The sequence below is a fragment of the Cygnus olor genome, chromosome 1 (assembly GCF_009769625.2).
Source record: "Cygnus olor isolate bCygOlo1 chromosome 1, bCygOlo1.pri.v2, whole genome shotgun sequence".
NCBI lineage: Eukaryota > Metazoa > Chordata > Aves > Anseriformes > Anatidae > Cygnus > Cygnus olor.
Window position 1 is genome coordinate 30,788,645 of NC_049169.1, and position 23,752 is coordinate 30,812,396.

Consider the following 23,752-nt stretch of genomic DNA (forward strand, 5'->3'; position numbering starts at 1 on the left):
TGGTTTTCAGGAGTAATCAAGTGCCATTGCATTATTTAGGAAAAATAACACTTTGATAGTCACCTTCTGTACTTGTCTTCTTAAATCATCAAAAATGTGATTTAGGCTACCTTTAAGGAAGGGACTTGGAAGAAGACAACTGAGATCTGAGATCCTTTGGTATCTCAGGAGCTGTTGCATAGTAGCATAGTATTCTGTGACTTTGCAGGAAAACATTTGATTTGGACTACTCCTTTTTTTTTTTTTTTTTTTTTTAATGTGAGAAGTACTCTTACCTGTGCTTTTCTGATTTTTTTTTTGTACTCATACCCATTATTTTCTAGTGTTCCCTCAATTTTATGACTTAGTTTGGTCAACAAATGTAGTAAGTGCCATTAGCAAAAAGGTGCTGTAGCCTTCAATTTCTTTTTAAAAGTTCACAATGCAAACAAACAGGCGCATAAGGGTTAAATAAGCCTTTGTCATTCAGTCTGTGAGGAAGGGAGAAGGGAAAAAAAAAAGTTACAAAGCTTAAGTTTTATGATCTTGGTACAACTGTACTTTATACAGCTTCCTTTCTTCAATCCAATTACTAAGAACTGAGTAAAAGAAAATGAGATCAACCTTTTCCAGTTGGTAAGGGATCACTTAAGCATAAAAAAGTCGATCAAGGCACTTTGCATAGCATTGAGATGTGTTGCCAGTATCCTAAATCATAATAGACAACGCAGGATCTTGTCCAGTAACAACATACATAATACACTTCTTCCTCCCCTGGCAAAGAGGAAAGTCACAGCATCATCCATAGGGATATTAACAACACTATTATGAATTCATAAGTTTCCAGTCATAGCTTTTTGGGATAAGCACTTATTTAAAAACACCTCTAGTGAACAGAGTGATAAAATTTCATTTAATTTTTACAGGAATAAAATCTGCAAGTTACTAGTGTTGAGAGTGGGTAAGTGTATATGCTAATCTAGTCTCTTAATATGAAATGACTTTGCAGGTGGAATATAACTTCTGTTTGCCGTAATGCAGGAGTTTTTCTTCATTCGAAAGTTCTCTGAGTGCTCTTTGCATGGAAAACTTTAACATTACTAGAAGTTGATTAAAGAACTTAAACTTGGAAGACTGACTTCCAGTCTTTCCAATACGTACAGAATATCTCAAATTAGCTTCATTTAAATATTGGGTTATTTCTTCTAATTTATGAACTGTCTTTTAAGCTTCCACTACACAGCTCTGTTAAAAAAAAAAAAAAAAAAAACAATCGGCGCAGAGCCTTGGCTTTTCTCATCAGCCTTTCAGAAGAATACATTAAACACATAGTAGTCTGATGAGTGCAGCTATTTGGCTGACTTTTGAGATCCCATATTTAAGAAATTACAGTGTACTTGCTAAGACGTCTACTTTGTCTCCATGTTGAGGTGTCCTTTCCAAATGGATATACATAAATGCATTTAATCAGCTCACAGAAGTGAAGGCAAAATGGTACTTGCAACTGATTGCTTTCTCGCTGCTAAATCCCAGTGTCAGCCCACAAGCAAGGACATGAGAAGAGCACAAGCTTCATTTTAGACCTCTGTAAAGCTCAATTTTCATCTCTGGTGTGCAGTAAGGGAAGTTGGGTCCGGAACTATGTACATGTTTGAGATGGAGCACATGCATATAAAGCATCAATAGTGCATAAATCTCACGTGAAACACGGGTTCATTCTTGACTATGTGTAAAAAAAAAAAAATCATAGCTCTTAAGTTGATGAGGTTGAGGCTAAATATTAAGAGCAAGAAACACCTGTGTTTAAATGAGGTTCATTCTATGAAAGGATTCTGGTTCATCTTAAAAGCCAAAACCTGCTAATTTTTGTATATATTGCTGTCTTCAGGAAAGGGAAGGAGGTGTTTATTTCAGAGCAAGATCTGGATTTGCAAATTATACGCTTTTTTTGTTGGAAGCCCTTTTTCCTCTATTCTTTATTGCTCTAACTAGGTGTGGGTTTTTTTATAAATACACATAGAATTGAGTTGAGCTACAGAGTAATTAATTCAGACTGTTTTAGGCCACTGTGTGTATAAATTCACAGGATGCATGTATCAAATCCTTTCAAACTAAACTCTTTGATCCTCAGCATTGCCAGTGCTGCACTATCAGGCACTAATTAGAAGTTTGTGCTCCCTTCAAAACCACTTTAAAATGCGCAGGCACAACAGATTTATCACTCTAACTGTAATTAGTTTTAAGTTACTTTAAAAACGTTAGCAGCTTGTAGGGATTCCTAACTATCATGGATGTGTTCCTATAGCAGAGAGTATAAAGTAAAATTATTTTCAGGAAGTTTATTGAGGCATTAGGTGTGGAATCCCACGTGATACTCTAAAACAGAAGAAAATGAAATAGGGAAATTGGAACTGGCTAGACAAGGAAAAAATCTTTTAAATTAAGGGGGGTTGGGTTATTGATAGAGAGCAGACGGTTTAGTTGTGGGTCAAATACTAGCATATTCTAAATAATCAATGGACTGACGAACGTGATAATTAACAGGTGAATCTAGGAGGGATCATGAATATTTTGAACAATGGGAGTTCAGAGCAGCATGAATTCAAGGAGAAAAGAGGCTAGAATGAAAAAAGTGCCCCTGAAGAATACAAATATAACAACAATGGAAGGAATAATAATATAATGCAGAAAATCAAGTTAAAGGAATCCTGCTTTGAAGAAGTACCCGTGGGAATGATGTGCATTTATCCAGTTTCCAAACTGAAATTCAGTCAGCGAATTCACAGCTACAAAAATAAGTATGTGTATCAATGTGTATCGATGTGTATCGATGCACCATGGAGAATTCCATGGGCAGGAAGATGGGAGTGAACCTGAAAAATGAGGCATTGATGTGAATTTTGAATCTAAAATTAAGAAAATAAAAAATCACAAGATAGTAGATAACCATACCAGGTTACTCGTTGTCAGAGAAAACAGCAAAGTTCATCTGCCCAGATGAATGTTCACATTTGAATTTGCTAGCTTTGCACGCTGGAAAAAAAAATCAGGAAGTTCATACTTTAATTTAGAAAGTGATAATGTCAAATCTTTGCAAAATTGACATAGTGTCCTTGCTCTGATTTTAAAGGGCAGGAAGAAAGAGACCAGACCAGGAAATGAAAAGGTAAAGACATAAAATAATCTCCCTTTGTGCAATATCAGAAAGAAAACACCCCTACACCATGTCTTAGTTTCTAATTATCTATGCAGAAGGAGATCTCAATTGAAAGATGATTCATTACCAAAGGAAAGAAAATAAAACTTAAATGTTGTAATGTGAGGCATTGATTTTAAGGTATTTCCTGCCAGTGGCAATTCCAGTAGCAATCTGAAGATACCAATTCTTTTGCACAGGGCGCAGACAGCAGCAGTTGAATATAATTATAGTTTTGGTCACTGCTGTTAGAGAAAGAGATATTCAGACTAAAACAGATGCAAAGAAGGGCTGCCAAAGGGAAGATGAAGAGAGCATGGTTTGTTTCATCACAGAAAACAAGAACTGGGAAGAGGATATATGCTCTTGTTCAAAAATACTTCAAGAAGGAAGAGGTAATAAACTAAGGGACAACACTTGCATAAAACCAAGGGTGTTTAAACTGACCAGAATTAAATTTAGACAGAAAACAAAAAAGTTCCAAGTGCAGAATTTTGCGGAGTTATGCAAATGATTACCGGGGCAAAAGACACTGTATTAGTGTAAGTTTTAAAAACAATTCATGGATGGGGTTCTATAATGCAATATTAGAAGGGCTGCAGGCTCCAAGGCCACCAGAAGCCCTTTTAACCCTTGCGGTAGGAAAGAGCTCATTAACCCCTTATATACAGCAGAATTCGTAGGCTTATGGAAGTGTGCGTGAGGGGAAAGGTGTGCTGTATACCTGTACCCTGCTACCCTGTAAAGCCCAGAAAAAAGGGGGAGCAAGGGGAGGAATCACCTCCCTCTGGCTCCATTGTGCACCCATTCTCTGGATCCTGTGGATGCGCTTACAGCACAGCGGTAGCAAAGCCGATGGAGGTAGCCATGCTTCCTTCAGCCTCTTCTAGCAGTTGTCCTGGGCTATATTCCCTTGTGCAAAAGCAGTTTAATGCCTAGACATTGAAAAGGCAATTAATTTCAGAAGAAGCAACGCTGCCTAATAGAAAGAAGTAAATCTGGATGTTCTGCACCCTATATGCCTCCAAACTACTCTGTCTCAGAAAAGGCCCCTCAGCAGCTCCTTCTCCTTAGGCCTAATAGGTGAGGATTATGTCTTATCTTTGATCCATCACTTACAGAGCATTTCATTTATCCTGCTTTCCTTGCCTCGCTGGTAAAGGGAGCTGACAGAGGCTGAAGTAATACAAGGCACATGACAGGTGAAGGAAAAATCTGGCAAGTGCTTATTACTGATTAGCATCATTAATTTTTCATCAGAGATTAGAATACTTACATGCTGCTGGGTCAACAAATAGTCCCGATTTTCTGCCATTAAAAGACTGCTCTCAAAATGACCAGTGTTAAATACAAGCTTAATCTTCTGCAGGAGGGGCTGTGTTAAGGCTTCCTGTTCTTGCTAAGGGCTGGACTCCCAGGCACAGCTGTGATATAAGCCTGGAGCCTTTCACATTCAACTAGATAAGGCACAAAGAAAAAAAAAAAAAAAGAAAAAAAAAAAAAAAAAGAATTAAAAAAAAAAATAAAAAAAATACTTTTTTTTTCACTTCTGCCATTTGGCCCCAAAAGTCAAATTTTCAGACCCTGCAGAACTGCTCCATTTGAAAGACAGTTCAATGCCAACAATAAAGTATATTCTTTGTGTAATCACATCATTTACAAAGAAAAATAAACGTGCCAAGTCCCTCCTCCTTACACACTGCAGAAGCAAGGTGAGCAGGCTCTTTCCTTGCCCCAGCCCCACCAAAAGGCCACATCACTGAGGTGTGATCTCAGGGGGCTGCTGTCCCCCGAGAGTTTTTTTAAAAAATGTCAGAAATAAACATCTTGGCTAATTAAATGCAACTGAAATCATATCCTAGAATCATGTCCTACCTGTTCGCAGTTCAGCCTCCTCGCCCCCAGCCTCCTCATTCCCACGCTTGCAGTCGTGTATCTCCAGGTACGCACCTTTTAGTCCTTGTGTGCCACCTGGTCCAAAACTTGGCTGATGGTCTTCACTCTTTGCAGCTACTTGTATAACAATTTTTTTTTTTCCCCAAGCTTTTAATAGCTTTAATGAAGTCAATTCTATCATTTATTTTAATAAGGTTGGCAGACTTCACGAAGGGGAAACCGCTAACATAAGATTTCAGCGTAACAATATAAAAATAAAACAAGCTCTGTAACAGCTCCCTACTTATATCCCTGGTAATGTATGTTTAATCTTTAGTAGTAATGCAATTTTGCTTTTTATTTACAATTTCATTTAATTTAAGCAGTTTCTCGTAAGACTATCATCTGTGGCTATCTCACCATATAGTTGCAGTAGCATAAAAAAATACACACCAATATCCCCAAATCCTTATCTTTCAGAAAAAAGCTGTAATACAGTATTTTCATATTAAACCATGAAAGCAAACAAAACAGATAACTGAGACCATTAAAATGCAATGCCTGAGCTCAGCAAACTTTTGATTTTAACAATTAAGAGCTTTCTTGGTTTTCAAAACCTTGTAAACTGAAAAAGGAACAGCTTTTTGTGCTCACACCGTTATTTCATTATTGAATGAGGTAACAATCATCACAGTAAGTATTGTTTGTTAGCATGCTTTCAGAATGCCTCAAAATTTTGATAGCAAACTCCCCAAAGTAATTTCTTAAAAACTTGCTCTGTGTTCACTCTTGGGCATAATCTCAGAAAAACTGCTGTCGCTTCGTGCTTCCTTGCTGGCTGCTCTGTAGAAATCAGAAATATGTCCAGTCCAGCCTGGAAATATGTTCTGTAAGTACACCTCATTTGAATACATTTCCAGGCAGGAAGACATGGAGTACTCTTAATAATAAAACAAGATGACAGACATCACAGAGAAAAAAAAAATCACAAATGTTGGAGAGCTTAAAAACCAGGTAGGGAGTATTTCTTTCCCCCTACAAGGAAAGGCAGGTATATCAAGCTTTATTTAAACGTAGAGTCACAGGACAAAACCATGCTACTACTAAATCTGGCCCTAAAGGATTATTTTGCAAAGTTTACTAAGACATAAGCATGTCATAACTTCAAAACCCGAGCACTTTGTCCGTTCTAGCTGATTTATTTCTTATTGCATACTTGACCTAAAGCTCTCACCAAGCAAATTGAACAAAGCTTTGAAAAATCGCTGGGTATAAATACAGCAGGAAAGACAATAAAATTTCTTTAGTAGACTGTGTTTTAATGAATTTACTCTAGATATGTCATAAATCCTTGGGAAGAGCTACAGATCAGTAAGGAAAGCTCAGATGAGATTAGCAGGAAGCAAGTGTGCTCTGAACAGCTGTATATTGTGTGGGTTCATATACACACACATGTATATATATGGTGGTGTATGTTGGAGAAAGTAAAGAAAAAAGCAAGATGAAATATTTCCAGCGTGTTTGCTGTTTCTATGCACTTTACATCTAGCCTGTATACTTCAATTGGTCTTTGAGGAAAGGAAAGCTTTCCCTCATCTATTATGCAGTGCTCAGCTCACTGCAGCTTCTCAGGTAAATGTCATCTCTCTTCAAACCAATTCAGCAGGCTCATCGTATTTCAACGTAAAACAAACATTATTAAAAAAGAGAATAATTTCCCGAACTGAAAATACCCAGCATGTGTTAGAGCAAAACTGGGGGGCTGCTACCATCTTTTGTCAGCAACTGGAGGGAGTCTGCTGTAATGTACTCTTGCCATGGCAGACCCAGAAAGCAGCATCACTTCCATGCAGTTTGTGCTGCGTGGTCACTCCGGGAATGGACGGGGGGCTGTGGTGGCTGTGCTCAGGCAGCAATCACTTATTCAGCAGCTATTCACTTACATTAGAGTTGTAGCTACTTCATATTAGTAGTCAGTCCTTTTAAAAAGCAAGCCATGCAGAAAAATATTATTCTCTTCCTTCTGGAGATAATGAGGAAGAAGACTGAGATCATTACTGTTCAGGACACAATGCCTTTGCTTTCCTTGCTCACAATAGCTACTTGTAAAGAAGCAGCTCTTGGCCACAGAAAACAATACCCCATGGTCACAACAGCCCAGAGGCAGCTAAAAGCCACTAAAAGTACCAGAAAGGACAATTTCTCAGGTCCCCAGGCTACTTTGAAATGTCTGGTTTCCAGTGGAGCTTAGACTGCCAAACTCTAAAGGCAATGTGAAAGACTGGCAGCTTGAAGAGATCCCTCTGCAGAAGGTCCCCATGGTCAGTTCTCCATCGCAAAAACACTGCAGGAGTGCAGAATCCCCAGAACAAATCAACCTCCAGCTGGCAGTAGGTACCTTGTCCCGGTAAGCTTATTCTACCAGGAGCACCCCTAACAGAGCTCATCCCTGGGCATCAAATGCCCAACGTGTAGGGCTGTTCATCAAATGGGCAGAGAGTTAATTCTTCACATGGAGCTGGTGATGAGCCTTCTGCTTTCTGCCCTGGGCAGTTCAGGAGTAGAAGACTCCCATGCCAACCTTCTGCCTACTCTACAATGAGACAGCAAAGTTCCCCAGCTAGATTTAGTGTTGGGCTGGGGGATGTTAGAGAATGTTTTCAGGTGTGCTGAGAAAGGGAGCGTGTTTCCTGAGCAAGCCAAAAGACAAGCATGATGCTGCTCTGCTAAACCAACAAGCCCCTTGTATGACTTTTGGTTGTCATCTAGGAGTGACATGGGGATAAGCAGGCTGCTGTTCCAAACGTAACCAAATTTTCTATAGCATGAGAGGGCACTGTCCCCTTAGTAGTGGAAAAGCATAACCGGTCCCAAAACGTGCCAGTGCTGCCATGTTTATACAGAGAGGGGCTATCTGTGTGGGCAGAAGGATGCACCATAGAGGTGGTGGCATGGAATATGTGCAGGCAGTCTCAAAGCACTGTGGACCACAAGAGGAGGTGTCCTGCAAGGTGGTGTAAAAGTCCTGTTCCGAGAAGAGCATGGTCCCAGGACATCAGCTGGGTCATTCTCCAGAACCACAAGTCTGTTTATGGCTGCTGCCAGAGGCACACTAAGAGAAGACAACTTGTGCTCCTCATTGCAGAGAAGGACTCTGAAACTGCAAAGCAGATAGAGCCTGCATGAAGCAGCAAACAGACCTTCTAATTAGGTTCTCTTAGAGCTTTCTAAAATGCAGCTAAGAAGTAAGTACTTTGTTTATCGTGACAGTTCCTGGACAGCTTTTCTTTCCCGGTTACCTAATACGAAACAAGAATAAAGAGTTTCTTCAGAAGGTAAGTCATCCTGTCAGACTTTATTTGTAAAAGCAAACACACTGCATCTCATAAATCCCTTCTCCACAACAGTAAACAGCAGATTAGAAAATGACTGAATATTGCTCATTTTCTAATCTGATGCAGACATGCTCAAATAGCTTTATAGAGATACACCACTGCAGCCTTCATTTAGCTTGCATTAAACAATACCTGCTAGTCTGTATTTTAGTGTTACCCTCTTTTCTGCAGTCATCTACTCTGAAGGTCACAAAATCAGATCACAGAAGGTTCACCGTGAGTATCTTACATCTTTGAGCTTCTATGCAGGTCCATGTGTCAGAGCTGTGTATCTAATCTCAACGTATACGTCTCTATCGTTACGAAAACAAGATGTCATGGCACATGGTGGCAAGTAGTCAGCTGTGCACTCAGCCGCATCTGCTCCTCCTCATCTCTGCGAAGGTGTCTGGGATCTCATGGGATTGCTCAGACAAATCATCTTGCCTTGTTGAAGGTGCGCTCTCATCTTGCTTTGAAGGTCTAGAACAATATTGATTGTGAATCAGGGTGTAGGTTTACTCCCATAGGGACAAAATGTATGATAGCATTTCTGTATGAGTTCCTACTAGAGTTCTGCTTCAAGATCTTCTCTTTCTCATTCCCAGAAAACCAGGAAAGATTATTATTTTTTCGATATCATTGTTCCCCATTCTGAAGAGCTCCTTTTTTTTTTTTTTTTTTCCTTTTTAAGCTTTGCTCCGGGGGATGTCTGGTTTGACCTCTGACATTCCTGTACCTCTAATGCTGTGTATTTTAAAGCACTTTCATTAATGACCACATGCCTAATTTTGAAACCTAATGCTGCTGTTATAGACAATAGTTAAATGGCTTATAGAACAGCCTTTGTGCTCATCCATTTCTCTGTTTATTTCTGGACAAGAGTGTACTTCCCTAAGACAGCTCTCTTCATGTTACTTCTTGAATTTGTGCCATAGAACAAAGAATGATAAAAGAGTTACAACAACAACAACAACAAAAAGCATTAGCCTTGTCTCTCCTGCTCAAGAATGTCAGTACAGCATTTCTAAAACTTTGAGCTGAGCTCAAATGCTTCTCAGAACAACAGATGACTGGAGAACTGAGAAAATCATTATTACATTGCTAAAAGAACAGATCATTGATTGTGCCAAGGGATTGTTTTTGGATGTGGTAAAAGGTTTCTCCCTAATCACAATAAAAATTAACTTCAGAAACTAATGGAAGATCAGCAGAAAAAAAAAAAAAAGAAAAAAAAAACCACTGATATCGCAGGTAATATATATAGGAAGTTTCTGAAGAGAAACCTAGCTGACATGAATCTATTTAGCTTGAAAGCACTGGCTGAAACAGTAAGCCACAATTTCATTTGTGTATTGATTGCAGATATTCATATATCAAATGTGGAAATTATTATTGAATGTGCTAAATGAAATGGTTACGTAGCATATCTAAACAGGCAAGGAGACTCAGATTAAACCCGTTTCTGTGATACATGGCAGTGGAAAATAGTGAAAAGGTGTGTGCACACATATAGACAAATCCTGTATGTATTCCATACCCAGTTAAAAATAAGGAGTACAGGCATTCTCCTGGCTCCATTCTAGGGACTGTGTTAGATGAAGAAGTCAGGGAGTCGGTGCCATAGATCCAGAGGTTTCCATCACCTCTCCAAAGGTTGGCTGACCCACCTTGCCTTCAGCTGCAGAGTCACCTGCCAGACCAATGAAAGCAAGTGCCAGCCTGGGCCATATTGCTTGTCACCGGTTGGGATTTACGGTGCCAAGGAGCAACAAAAGTGTGTTTTTTACCTTTTTAGGTTTGCTCCCAATCTGCCTTTATTATTAAGGAAGTGAAAAATTCATTTGGTATTAGAGAGTTTGGGTAAAATAAGAAAATTTCCTCGCACCACTGTTGGTGCCCAAATATTGCATAGTCTGTGCTCTGTCACTTCAACCATCTGATCTGAGAGCGTAGAGCTTGTAATTATAGTCATCTCTTTCTGCAAGTTTTCAAAATATTCAAGGGAACCCTGAGCTGAGGAACCTGCTGGAGTCCAGAAGCAGTCCGCATCACAGCAAGCAGGTGAGCAGGCACCAGAGGAGGCGAATGATTATCCTTTAAGCTTAAGTCCTGCCCGAGCACTTTGGAAGGAGCACGGGTAGTTACAGAATGGAAGACTGACAATCTTAGAAACACGCACTGGAAGAGGGCTCATTTCCAGTAGGAGGAAAGTGTGAACACCAAGGATCATGTGTCATTAAGTAAGGTTTTTCATTTATTTTAGTGAGAAGCAGCACATAGCTGGGAGATACCCAAACTTCACAATGATTGCTGTATGATACTGGCTCTTCTAGTATCTCTCATAAATAGTGAGGCAGAGAAGACTCACTTCCAGTATTCTTCTCAGAACTCGTGTCATGTTCTTTCAGTTAGTGAAAGGAACGTGCTCTTCCCAGAAAAGAATGGAAAAATAAAGAAGCTCAGAGACTGTGCTGCAAAGGGCAGGGGTCTAGGGGAGATCAAGCAGAAGAGGACATACTGGAGCATTTGGTTGCTTTACCAAGAAGTGCTATGCTGGTATAACATAAACTGAAAATGATCAAGCAAAATACAAAAATACAGGCCAGAAGCTCATCTGCTAATGACAGAATTGTATAATTAAATAGCTATGCTTGCTGTTTATGTATTAGTGTAACTCTCTGTTAGGAATGAGAGGATGAAAGAAACGTATTCCTCCTGTTTATGCTGAGGCTCCCAACTGCACATGCAACACGACCTTTGCAGCCTGACTGCACCTAAACTTAATTTCCAAAGCATGGGTAGAATTATTTCCACCAAGATGTCACCTGTCAGCATTCTGAACATCTCAGCACCTTTTCATTTTAAATCCCTTTTCCTTTGTTAAATGTGTATATACTTCTTGCGATACTTGAATGCAATGGTTTTAATTCATTGGTTGTGTTCCATGTTAAATACTTTGAGTAAATTTCTTTCTGTGTCCTTCAAAGTAATTCATCTGTCTGGGACAGATTCCTTGAACTCTTCTGAATTCCTAGCTCCTACCTGGAGGTTAATACAACTGCTCTGCACCAGAACATTCCGGGGGACCTTACCTCCTCTTCTAGGCATCCCAAAGGGCTTGTGATTAGCAATTGCAATTAGCATTAGCAGTGATCATCACATCTTCTAAACACCATTTGGTGCTTGGACTATGACAGGCCCTATGAAGTATTAACCAAACTTACCCCCAGTTAAAGCTGAGAATACTCACAGCATTACAGTCGAGATTGTTACTGAGGTGACGGGCTGTGCAAGTGTTGCTTCTCCACCTATCCTGGGTGCTTGGCCTGTGTGAACAGCACATCTTCAGGGGCAGATTTTTCTTCATTTTTCCTTTTGTATTTTGGACTAACAAACACAAAGTGAGAAGCCTTTCAGCTCAAGTAATTATAGTTTTCTGGACCTTTAAAAATACAGTTATCCTGATCTGATGACCAATGCAAGAGAATCTTGGAAATCTGTTTGGTTATTCAGAAAAAAAATGCTGACTGTTCACTATCATCTGCTTTCAGAAAGCGATAAGGACCATGAACTGCAATTCACCGATGAATTCCTCTGGGAACCTTGTAGAGCCAACAAATTTATCCAGAGATTTTCTCACTTAAGTTGCTTCAAGGAATCCAAACATAAGCCTTTAGGGCAACAGTGTGTTTGTAATTTAAAAGCAATCTCATCCTCAGAAGATCCAAAAGACTTAGAGAACAAGGTGTATCTTAAGAAAGCAAGACTAGAAAAGCTATCTGGGCATTTTTCTAGTTCAAGACTAAAGGATAACTTCAAAAACTTAATTGATGTAAATTTTCACCGAAGATTTTCCCTCTTTCTTTTCAATTTCTTAGGCAAAACCTTTCCTTCATTCTAAGCCTTACTACATGTGACCAAAATTCAAATTTAATGTGTTGGGAAATGGAGCAGACCTTACTCTTTCACCAGCCTTGCTCTTTTTCTGTCACCTGAAAAGGTTTAAATACATGCTTGTATTTCTGTGTGTGTGTTTGTGTGTGCAAATTATTAAGTTTATTCTTATATAATAATATATATATAATATTATATATATATATATAATAATATATATAATTCTTATTCTTCGAGTTTATTAAATGTGATGCCCATCTACAAGAAGGGCCGGAGGGTAGACCCGGGGAACTATAGGCCTGTTAGTTTGACCTCAGTGCCAGGGAAGCTCATGGAGCAGATTATCTTGAATGTCGTCATGAGGCACTTAAAGGGCAAGCAGGCGATCAGGCCCAGTCAGCATGGGTTTATGAAAGGTAGGTCCTGCTTGACGAACCTGATCTCCTTCTATGACCAAGTGACGCGCCTGGTGGATGAGGGGAAGGCTGTGGATGTGATCTACCTTGACTTCAGTAAGGCTTTTGACACTGTTTCCCACAACATTCTCCTCAAGAAACTGGCAGCTCGCGGCTTGGACTGGCGTACGCTTCGTTGGGTTAAAAACTGGCTGGATGGCCGGGCCCAAAGAGTTGTGGTGAATGGAGCCAAATCCAGTTGGAGGCCGGTCACTAGTGGAGTCCCCCAGGGCTCAGTGCTGGGGCCGGTCCTCTTTAATATCTTTGTCGATGACCTGGACGAGGGGATCGAGTGCACCCTCAGTAAGTTTGCAGATGACACCAAGTTAGGTGCGTGTGTCGATCTGCCCGAGGGAAGGAAGGCTCTGCAGGAGGATCTGGATAGGCTGGAGCGATGGGCTGAGGTCAACTGTATGAAGTTCAACAAGGCCAAGTGCCGGGTCCTGCACCTGGGGCGCAACAACCCCAAGCAGAGCTACAGGCTGGGAGATGAGTGGCTGGAAAGCTGCCTGGCAGAGAAGGACCTGGGAGTACTGGTTGATAGGCAGCTGAATATGAGCCAGCAGTGTGCTCAGGTGGCCAAGAAGGCCAACAGCATCCTGGCCTGTATAAGAAGCAGCGTGGCCAGCAGGGCTAGGGAGGTGATTGTCCCCCTGTACTTGGCTCTGGTGAGGCCGCACCTCGAGTACTGTGTTCAGTTTTGGGCCCCTCGCTACAAGAAGGACATGGAGGTGCTCGAGAGAGTCCAGAGAAGGGCAACGAAGCTGGTGAGGGGTCTGGAGAACAAGTCTTACGAGGAGCGGCTGAGGGAACTGGGGTTGTTTAGCCTGGAGAAGAGAAGGCTCAGGGGAGACCTCATCGCTCTCTGTAGGTACCTTAAAGGAGGCTGTAGAGAGGTGGGGGTTGGTCTATTCTCCCACGTGCCTGGTGGCAGGACGAGGGGGAATGGGCTCAAGTTGCACCAGGGGAGGTTTAGATTGGATATTAGGAAGAACTTCTTTACTGAAAGGGTTGTTAGGCATTGGAATGGACTGCCCAGGGAAGTGGTTGAGTCGCCATCCCTGGAGGTCTTTAAAAGACGTTTAGATGTAGTCCTTAGTGATATGGTTTAGTGGAGGTTTTGTTAGTGTTAGGTCAGAGGTTGGACTAGATGATCATGGAGGTTTCTTCCAACCTAGACAATTCTGTGATTCTGTGATTCTGTGATTCACATTATGTATATGCAAAATAAAGTGCGTGAACATTTGGTGGATTAGAATCAAGTTTCATCAGAGCAGCTATAGCTATAGCTCTGATAGTCATTATTAACCATTTTCCAGAATTTTGGAATTAATTCCTAGCTCATTTCCACAGTGGAGAACTCCCCAGCGAACTCTCTTAACCCCTGAGACATCTAGCAGAAGGATGGAACAGGTTAAATCACAAGGTCAAGCTTAATTCTAAGCTCCTGGTTTTGAACATGGAGCTGCTTAGTACTCAGCCCTTCAGAAGTCCCTCGGATAAGCTGCCTGGTGTCTGTAGACTTTGGATCTTTGTGGAAGCAGCTTTTCAAGAATCGTGCACCATGAATTAGGCTTGTAAGAGATTTTTCACAGACTCAGCCAATCTCTTCTAATGGAAAAATGGGAACACCCATCATTCACTCAAACCATGTTTGGTGTTTTCATAAAGTTTAGTCTGTTGTGTGAAGGACTTCCTTCCTTTGATTATATGCCAGATAAAATTGATCCTGTTGAAATCAATATCCAATTCCCATTGATTTGAGCCATTTCATCATGTTGCCATTTCATCATACAGCTGTCAAAAATGGCTGTAGTTTCTGTAGCAAGCTACAGATCACATTAAATATGTATTTTATGTAATCCTTTTTCTCTCAAGTTCCTGACAAGTTCCAAAGGTCCTTTATGTCCCTTGAGATCATCTTTTGAGCATGGCCAAAAAAGTACTGTGGTCTGCATATTTTGGCATTTTTGGGTGTTCATCTCAATTTTTACAACCCCAAATTCCTCTCTTAAGCATTTTCAAAGCACTTTCATCTGATTGATTAAGCTGCACACAAACCCAAGGTGGTAATATCATCCTGTAATTACAGCTGTCCATGGTGTGTGAGAAATGAAGCAAAGGAGACAACTGAACCTAGACTTCCTGCTTCATTCCTCAGCACTGTAAAGATCAAGCTAATGGAAGATGGGACAGGTGATAGCACTGGCAGCTCCTTCTCTCCATCTGCTCCTCAGAGAACGTGATCCTCTCCTTCCATTTTGCATTCAAACATCAAATTCCTGAAGGAAGTTTCAGCCCTGTGAATTTCTGGCAGCAGCTTGGCAGCAGTGAATTTTCACAGCAGCTTGGAATATCTGAAGTCCTAAAAAGGCAAGATTAAAAACACAACATTTTGGCATGGCTGTCAATAACCGGGTCTTTACTTAGCCTGCTGGCCTCCCTAGGTGCTAGAAGAACTATGCATTTCTTGTGAGAGAAGACTAAATGATAGCTTATGTATCAGGCAGGGCAGTACAATTTGTAGTCACGAATCATCCTGTGAGAAAATAGTTCTGAAGCCTAAAATGAAGTATTATTTTTCAATTCTTGACAACATATCAGTACACTATTGTGCAATGTCTTTTCTGTATGATTCTCTTGCTAGCCTAGTTCTCAACATATTTTACATCAAAACACATCCTCTGTGAAGGCTGATTTTGTTACCGTATACCAAGCAGTGCAGCTTTTAACATTAGACATCATTGCTTAAGCTTTTGATGTTGCCTTTGGTCTCTTTTCTGCTTAGAAATACTCACATTTTATGCTACAATAGTAAGTAAGCACTAGCTTCCAAAAAATAAAGTATTCGTCCAGCAGTAAGTGTATTTATTTTACTATTATGATATAAGAAGGTCCTTTGAAAGAAACCTGACATGCCAATAAATATATTAGAATAATTTCAAAAGCCGTTCAGTTTACAACTGGGAAGGCCCCATAATCTACCGAACAAGATTAGCCTAAATTTTCCTGACTTTCAGTACATTCCGTCAGGTATTTTTCACCGCTTTACTTTGTGTAAAGTACTTGAAGTGACACACTGTGCTCCATTCACCATTGTAAAACCTAAAACCAAGTGGAACAGTGGCAGAACTCAAGTTAGAATCCCATAGGTGGCATTCAGCTTAGTAAATGTAGACTCTTGAAATGTAGACATTCACAGCCGAACGAGACACCCGCTGGTCCAGTTACAGTCAATGGAGAGAAACAGGCATTTCTAGGATGCAGCTCAGCTCATCCTAGCATAGACATCTAAAATAGGTTAGATGAATCATACGCTAGAAGTGTCTATTTCTGGTTCCCTTTATGCTCAGTTGAGAGAGTGACTAGCTCAGATGCAGACACTGATATAGTAGACATCTAAAGTTAGGTGAGATGAACAACGCAAGATGTCTTTCCATATCCCTTAAAAAGGTCTGGTCTAAGAAGAAAATGTCAAAGAATTCTTTTCAGCTAACGCTATAGTATCCTCCACTCTACCAGCCCTCTGAATATTTTAGTTGCTAACTTCTTCCTAAAAACACTTTGTGAATGTCCAGATCATGACTGACAGCTACCTCAGACAAGTTTTTGATAGCTTTTCCTGTGTCACGGTACTGCAACCATGTGTATGTGTATCTGTTTTGTGTATTGATTAAATGACTGTGTCATGCACCCGATCGTTGTTTCCCTAATCAGAGACCACAACGAACTCAGCAGATGTTTTCTAATATAGAGGATAGCGGTAGAAAGCTAAATGAATCAAGGTTGTTATTAATGTAACATGAAGACTGCTTTGGAAATGCTCATTCATGAATATAATTGCAGCAGGCAAACTAAGGAGAAATGCTACAAGTAGTATGATGACTCCAGAGATGATGCAAGGCAGCAGAGAATGACTCTCAAATGTAATATGCCTTCAGCCACACAACTTCTGCTTGCATTTTTATGGAACAAGCCCACTTGTTTCTTTTTTGCTTGGTGCTACTGCCAATGTTGATGGCACTGGTCCACAGCAGTAGATGCTGTCACCAGCAGAAGTAGCTCCTACTCTGCAAAAGGCTGCAGAAACCTTTGAATTTACTTGTTTACTAATAATCGTATCTATGCCAGCATTTGGAAAGTTATGCCTTATGACACTGAATGTATATGTTTGTTTATCTCAGTAATACAAAAAATATGGAATTCAAATTCTATGGGGTATCATAAGTGTGTAATCATTACAGTTGCAACATTTCAGCTTCATCATACATCAACGCAGAGTTGTTTCCTCCTCGCAACAGTGATACCTCTTCATTTATTTGGTTTCTGTGGTCTAACTTGCACCAAGTGGTCTGCCATAGCCCAGTTGGTTTGTGCTTATAAAATCCAACATAGGTGGCCTCTACCATCCAAATATGAACCAAATCTTAGCTTCTATATTAAAAAAAAATAAATTTCAACTCAGGTCTTTCCCCTGAAGTTCCTCAGTACACTTCCTGACTCGCCATGTTCCCCTGGGAAGCGGGCAAGGATGCAAAACGACAGCTGTATAAGAAACCACGCTTCTCTAAGCATTTTATGCCCACATTTTCTCAAAGCCAGGACTGGCTACATATTCTCCTTATGAAACACAGCACCTTGGAAGCAAAGTAAGGCAATACCCTAATATTTTAGGCTCTGTTTACACATTGCATAATGTTTACTTAAACCATAGTTGTTTTTTTTTTGTATTTAAGGTTGAATAAATTAGTTGCAAATATGAGAATTTGACAGTAAGAATAAATGTAAGCAAACAAAAATAAAGAACATTTAGGGCTAGACAGTAAATTCAAGCACTTACTTCCCTCTCTTTATAAAAAGGATTTTCTTCACATCCATCTAATCTTCTTTACATATTCAGGTCTCAAACAATAATATCCTGGCATCAGATTGATAGGAGCTTGAATATCTCCAGAGTCTGAAGCAGTAGTGCCTGAGTTACTGTTTATCCCTTGGATATTTATATGCATGTGCTATATCATTTATAGAATCTGTTATTCATCTAGAGTGTTGTTTTCCAGTAGGTCAGCTGTTCAGCTTTAACTTGCCAGAGTCGAAATTGGGTTTCTGTGGAGATGTGGGATATGGGCTTTTTGCTTAGCTTGGGCATTGCGTTTCGCACTATTAAGTTATCACTGCAGAGTTCACCTTGAGGGCTGCTTCCCGGAGCCCATAATAAAGAATTAAACGCTATCAAAGTCACCACCTTGCACAAAAGGGTACCCCTAAAGTGGCTGATAGCAAGTCTACCAGTGGCAGATAATCACATTTAGGTGTTAAATGCAGACTTCGATTAATTTTGAGCAGCACTGAGCCTACAGAAGCCTCAGAGCAGTATTTAAAAGCTGTCTGACTTTGCACAAGAAATGATGGGCAGGATGTGAAGGGGAAGCCATGGTGCAGGTGTGTAATGCTTGGCCAAGGAAAGGCTGACATGGAACAGTCACCATCCGAGACTCATCTCCAAGCAGCCTCACACAGCTTCTCCTTAACCGACTGCACCCAGGTGCCAAATTCCTGCAGGAACCCTGCAAAACGCACATGGGGCAGCGCTACCCAGTCGGAGAGGGCTGTTTGTTCTTGAGCATCAAACGACAATTTATATTCTTTAGTTTGGGAACTAGCTAAAACAGCCCCTTCAGAGGGGCACTGCCGGCCTAAAACAATGGTCACCAACACCACAGCCCCACAACCACCCACTCTTGGGCAGCCGGTGCCCAAGATGGCGGCCGTCGCCCGCCGCCTCAGGTGCGAGGGACCCGCTCCGCGGCCAGACCCGCCGCTGCCCCGCCCCCGCCGCGCGCAAGCGCGCTCCTCCCCCCTCCCTCCGCGGGAGCGCGCCCCGCGGTACGGCGGGGGCGGGGGCGCGGGGAGGTGATAGGCGCGGGAGCGCGCCTGCCGCCGCTGCCACCGCCGCTGTTCTCGCCGGGCAGCCGGAGGAGGAGGTCTCGCTCGACTCTTCTCCCCGTGCGGAGGGGCAGCGGCTTTCCGTGAGTACTGGGCTGCCCGTCCCGACGGTCGGTGAACCGACGGCGGGCGAGGGAGCTGCCGGGGGTGCCGCCGCCTCTCCCGGCGCTGCGGCGGGGACGGAGTCGGGGGGTGCCCGCGGGGAGGGAGGCACCTGGCGGGGACGCGGCGGCGGTGGCGGTGGCCGCGGGGCTTTGTTGGTGGCCGCAGGTGCGGGTGGCCGCAGCCCGTCGCGTCGCGGAGGGGCGCCGGCATTGTCCCTCCGCCGGGTCCATCCCGTCCCGTGCCGTGCCGCCGCGCCCCGGTGCCGGCAGGTCGCCATTTCGCGCACGGCCGCCGGCCGGGAGCTGTCTGTGCTGAAGCGGAGCCGCAGCGGCAGCCCGGGCTCGCCCCCGCGCCTGTGCGCGGCCCCGCCGTGCGCGCGGCCCCGCACCTGGCTGCGGCGAGCCGGGGGGAGGCGAGGGGCCGGGGGGCTGCGCTGCCGCCGTCCGCTGCGAACCGGCGCAGAAAATGGCAACGAGAGCCTGAGCTGCGAATGCCCCTCGCTTTTTTGCTCAAAAAGCCCCAACAGGGTAAACTTTTGGGGTGGGTGCGTCAGTTTCCGAGGCTGAAGTGCCTCTAAACCCGAGTGTGAACGCTACCTGGTGCCAAGGTGTTTAATGTGTGAAGTTCACGAGGGGTGTGCTTCAGCCCCGTCACTAGGGCTGTTCTGTGCAGACACCTTGCAAAAGGAGTGCTGTTCCTTAGCTGGCATTTAGCTAGATAAAATAATGGGAAATGCAATCTGTAACCCTACAGTGGGGTCTGCAGATCATGGTAAGGAGGTCCTCTATCCCTAAATGTCCACCTCCTCGCTCTTTGTTCAGCCCAACCTCCTTCCGAGTCAAGAAGCCGGTATTAACTGCTTGGGTTTCCTTTTGTCTTTAATGTTCCCTGTCTATTTGTTTCGCTGTTTCTGAGTATTAAAGTACATTCTGATTCTTAATGATTAGGTATGCTATGGGAAATGTGGATGAAACCTGAAAAAAACACTTCATTGACTCTAACAGGTGCAATATTTATCATTTCAATGTCTTCCATGATTTAGCATGATCGATGTCATAGTGCAAGGCTTATCGTTGTATGGGGCTGTGTGTGGAGTGGGTCGCTGTGCAACGTCAGAAGGCATCTGGGCTTCAGGTTAAGTTTTAGAGCAGTGTTTGTGCTAAAACGTGCATCTTGCAGGTATTTTTGGCAAAGGATGTCAGCTGGAAAGAGAAACTACAGTGTTATGCACTAACTCAAAGGACCTGCAAGTCACAAAGCTGTGTATCTTTCAGTATTTGTCTCATCTGTGTGATAATTCTTGTATGTATACACTTCAGGCGTTTCTTTAGGTGATGGCTGTTTTTTAACATGAACTGCAAAGCAAGGCACCAGAGTTGCTAAAGAGCTTGCTAACAAAGTCTGTGGAGAAGTCATTTATCTGAATTTAGAAGCACTTTGAAATTCTCCTGGGTGTTCAAAATTAGTTGTCAGACTGTATAAGTGTAGAGGTGGGAAAGTATGTTCTGAGAATACTGAATGTAAAACCAAACAACAACAACAACAAAAATGGCTTGATGTTGACAGAACTCAGCATCCATTGAATGAATGTGTGTTCTGGATTGTGCAAAGGAGATTTAGCTCAAGGAAAACCGTACAGCTGTGTGTCAGTATTAGATGATGTGTCTGTGTGTACCAGCTGGTCTTAATGATGGAACTAAAACCCTCTTCACAACTCGCAGAATAAATCCACAATTAATTTTACTTGTATTAGTGTCTCAGTTCTGTAATTAGTCTTATTGGTCATGGTGAAAATACTCAGAAGTAATAATGGTTAAGGTGAATGAGATCACCAGAATCTGATCCTTAGTTATCATTCCTCATCTTCTCACCAAAAGCATAATATTTATCACATATACCACAGAGCTTATTTGCGAAGAAGGATTCTGGCATGTAAATCCAACTTCCTAAAATGGGCTTTATTGTCAGGCATGAAATGAAATTACAAATCCATTGGATATTTACTCATATCTACTAATAGCTTCTTGTGCTCTGGTCTTTCTCTCAGCTGCTCAAAAAGGTGACGGCAGAAGCATTAGTAACCGAATTACGGTTTCTTGAAGTTAATGAAGCGTGGCTCTAATTGATGGCTTTTATTAGTTTGAGGATTCCGATTTCAAGTCAGGAAAATGTAATACGACTCTCCCCGTTCTTGTTTGCTCTAGTGAAATGCATCTCCATAGTATCTGGATATAAAACATACTGAGTATATTCAGGGTTTGAGATTTTGTTAACAGAGTACTGCACAGCTCAGATGGCTCAGTCAGCCTAAAAAACAAATCTGTAATTTGCAGCTGTAAAATTGCTGTTCTCTCTAGTTTTATTCAGTTGTCCCAAATCACCTTGAACTGTAATTATTTAACTTCCATTATATCTGAAGAGTACGATAAACTGAATGTGCTATTCAATTTTCACTGAGTATGTTAATTCTGTTATGCTTCATGACGAGAGCTGGTAAAATGGGAAGCCATACAGAGACAGTACATCTCAGTAATGTAAGCTGAGGGAATGATGTAGGAGGTTGTCTGCTGGGCAATATGCAATGAATTTGATTTTGCCTTCCTGAGTGGGCTGATAGCATTCAAAAAATTCAGTTATACTTTCTCCGCAGTGATAATTTGTTGCATTTTAAATTAGTATGTATGTTTATTGCCTATTCAGTTTAGTATTAAAGATACTGTAACTTTATGCATTTTCCAAATTCCCTTAATATTTTTATTTAACAGACAATATTCAGAAGAGTTAGTCTTCCTTAATAAGGTTAACGGGATGAGCCCTAAGTTTTGTCATAGTGCCCGTTAAGCAAGAAAACATAGTTGCAAGCTGGCTATATTGCTTTCTTCTGAGCTACTGAAGGCTGGCTGAGCTTTCAGTTATTTACCTCAATAGAAAACTGGAAGGAAAAAAGTGAACAAAGGAGGTCTGTTTTGCCTGTCCCACTTGCTGGGCTGTTGTCTTTGCCCTTTTCAGTGAAGGAGGGGGTAGAGCTGGGTCAAAGCTGAAGAATACTGAAAAGGAATTCAAGTCTCATATTGAAATGTGAATGATAGCTTAGTTTGAGAGCCGAACGCGCTTGTTTGAACGGAAATTTTCCTATCTGTGGAAGCTGAAAGTGACAGACGGTGATGGACTGGCGTATGGACTGGTAGAAGGTGCAGCTAGGTATGTGCTCAGAGCCCGATTAAGATGTTCAGTAAACAAGTCCATATCTGATGAGACTTCTAATACCGGAGGTGCTGATGCTAGACAGTGTGCAACACACTAGACGTTTGATTGTGAGTTAAGGGCAGGCCCCTGCAGCTGGCATACATTCAGGCTTGCTTGTCTAGCCTAATTGCATTGCAAATACTTCTCTGGATTGCTCTCTAGCTTCTCCCTTCTAGTAAATGTTGAATAAGTACAGAAATGTTCATCTGGATCCTCTATTAACTGTTGTAAGAGGCTTTCAATTTTTTTTTTTTGTTTTGCTGTATGAATCAGGATAAATGTATCTTACTATTCATTTTGTGAATACACTGTTTTCCTACACTGTTTCGGTTTTGAAATGGCTCGATTCATAATGCGATTACAGCTTTCCCCTTGTTAACTTTTCAGTATGGAAGCATAACAGCTTGAATTATAAAATGTTTCTGTAAGAGCTCACAGTACCCCTATTCTACTTTAAGCAACGAAACTTTATATAAAAAGCAGCATTTCAGGCAGAGCATCTCAGATGCACGAAAATAGCCAAGCAAGGAAAAAGGGCCAGTTCAACTTATAAGGACGTGATAACTTTAAAGAACAGACACATTAGAAAGGAGCTGGCTGTCTAAATTGTCAATTAGAGCAGACAGAATTAGTATTGATGTAGTCTCCAAATTCTGTAAATCCTTGTGTGTGAGACTGCTGACTTTGGATGACGCCTAGTGGGAACGTGGGTGTCCCAGCACTTAGTCTGCCCCATTAGGTACATATGGCCTTTTAATTTCCAGGGGCTTGAAATGTGTAATTGCTACTGTTTAACAACTTGGTTGAGGAAAAGGGAATGATCCATGACTTCCTGTGGGTGTGGGGTGGTCTTTGGCCACTAATTAAGCTTTCCTGGACAGCCACCCAAGTATTAACATGCCACGGTCCTTTACAGGCTGTTACCTCAGTGTGGAGCTGTGAGTGTTTATACGAGTATGGATATTTTTTGTCTTTCTGAACTATAAGTCTCACCTCTAACTTCCCTTCTGCTGTCTTCAGTGTTGCTGCATTTGTCCACCTTCATTCTGACAGCTCGTATGAAGGAGTTGCTCTTTCAGTGCCATGAACCTGTGGGGCTCTGTGCGTGTGTATGCAAAGGCATCGCAGAGAGTTGGTGCAAAAGCCAACTGTAGTACGACACCTGTGTTTGGGAAACAATTCTGCAGATGGAGAATAACACCATGGAGTAGACCAGCCTGTGCATAGATACTGGCCAAGGGAAGTCTTCTAGCTGAATATTGTACTGTAGGGTAGTGGAAGTGAACTAAATGCAAACCGAGAGGCTGAAGAAGATAATGAATTATAAATGAAATCCATGAGGAGGACTACTGTATGAGTAGAAGGATAAATAAAATCGGGCTTTTGCCTGAAGTTACGGGCTTTTTCATCAGAAAGAAGTGGTAGAAATGAGATAGCTGGGAATAAAATCCTCTGGAAGTCTTAAAGGAAAGACGGCAGCAGAATAGCTAGGGGATGTGCGTACAACTTGCGCACAAAAGCGTGTGGGATGAAGCAGGGGATAGCTCCTAGGTGTGAGGTGGGAAGTGCAAACAATCCGGAGGGAGGGAAGCATTTTGAAGAACATGTCAAAAGCAGGGAGGGAAATCAAGTGCTTGAAGGGAACAGAAGAAAACTAAGATATTTTTTTTTCCTTAGTA

General features: G+C 41.8%; 1 protein-coding gene across 26 annotated transcripts in view; it reads left to right on the top strand.

Moving 5' to 3' along the window:
• Positions 1-18,680: 18,680 nt before the first annotated feature.
• NRCAM (neuronal cell adhesion molecule) overlaps positions 18,681-23,752 on the top strand; it is a 150,853-nt gene continuing 145,781 nt past the window's right edge. For all 26 annotated transcript variants that reach the window (XM_040550921.1, XM_040550966.1, XM_040550911.1 and 23 more), the window contains exon 1: positions 18,681-18,805. The gene's annotated coding sequence lies outside the window, so the exon portion shown is untranslated. The remainder of the gene's footprint in view (positions 18,806-23,752) is intronic.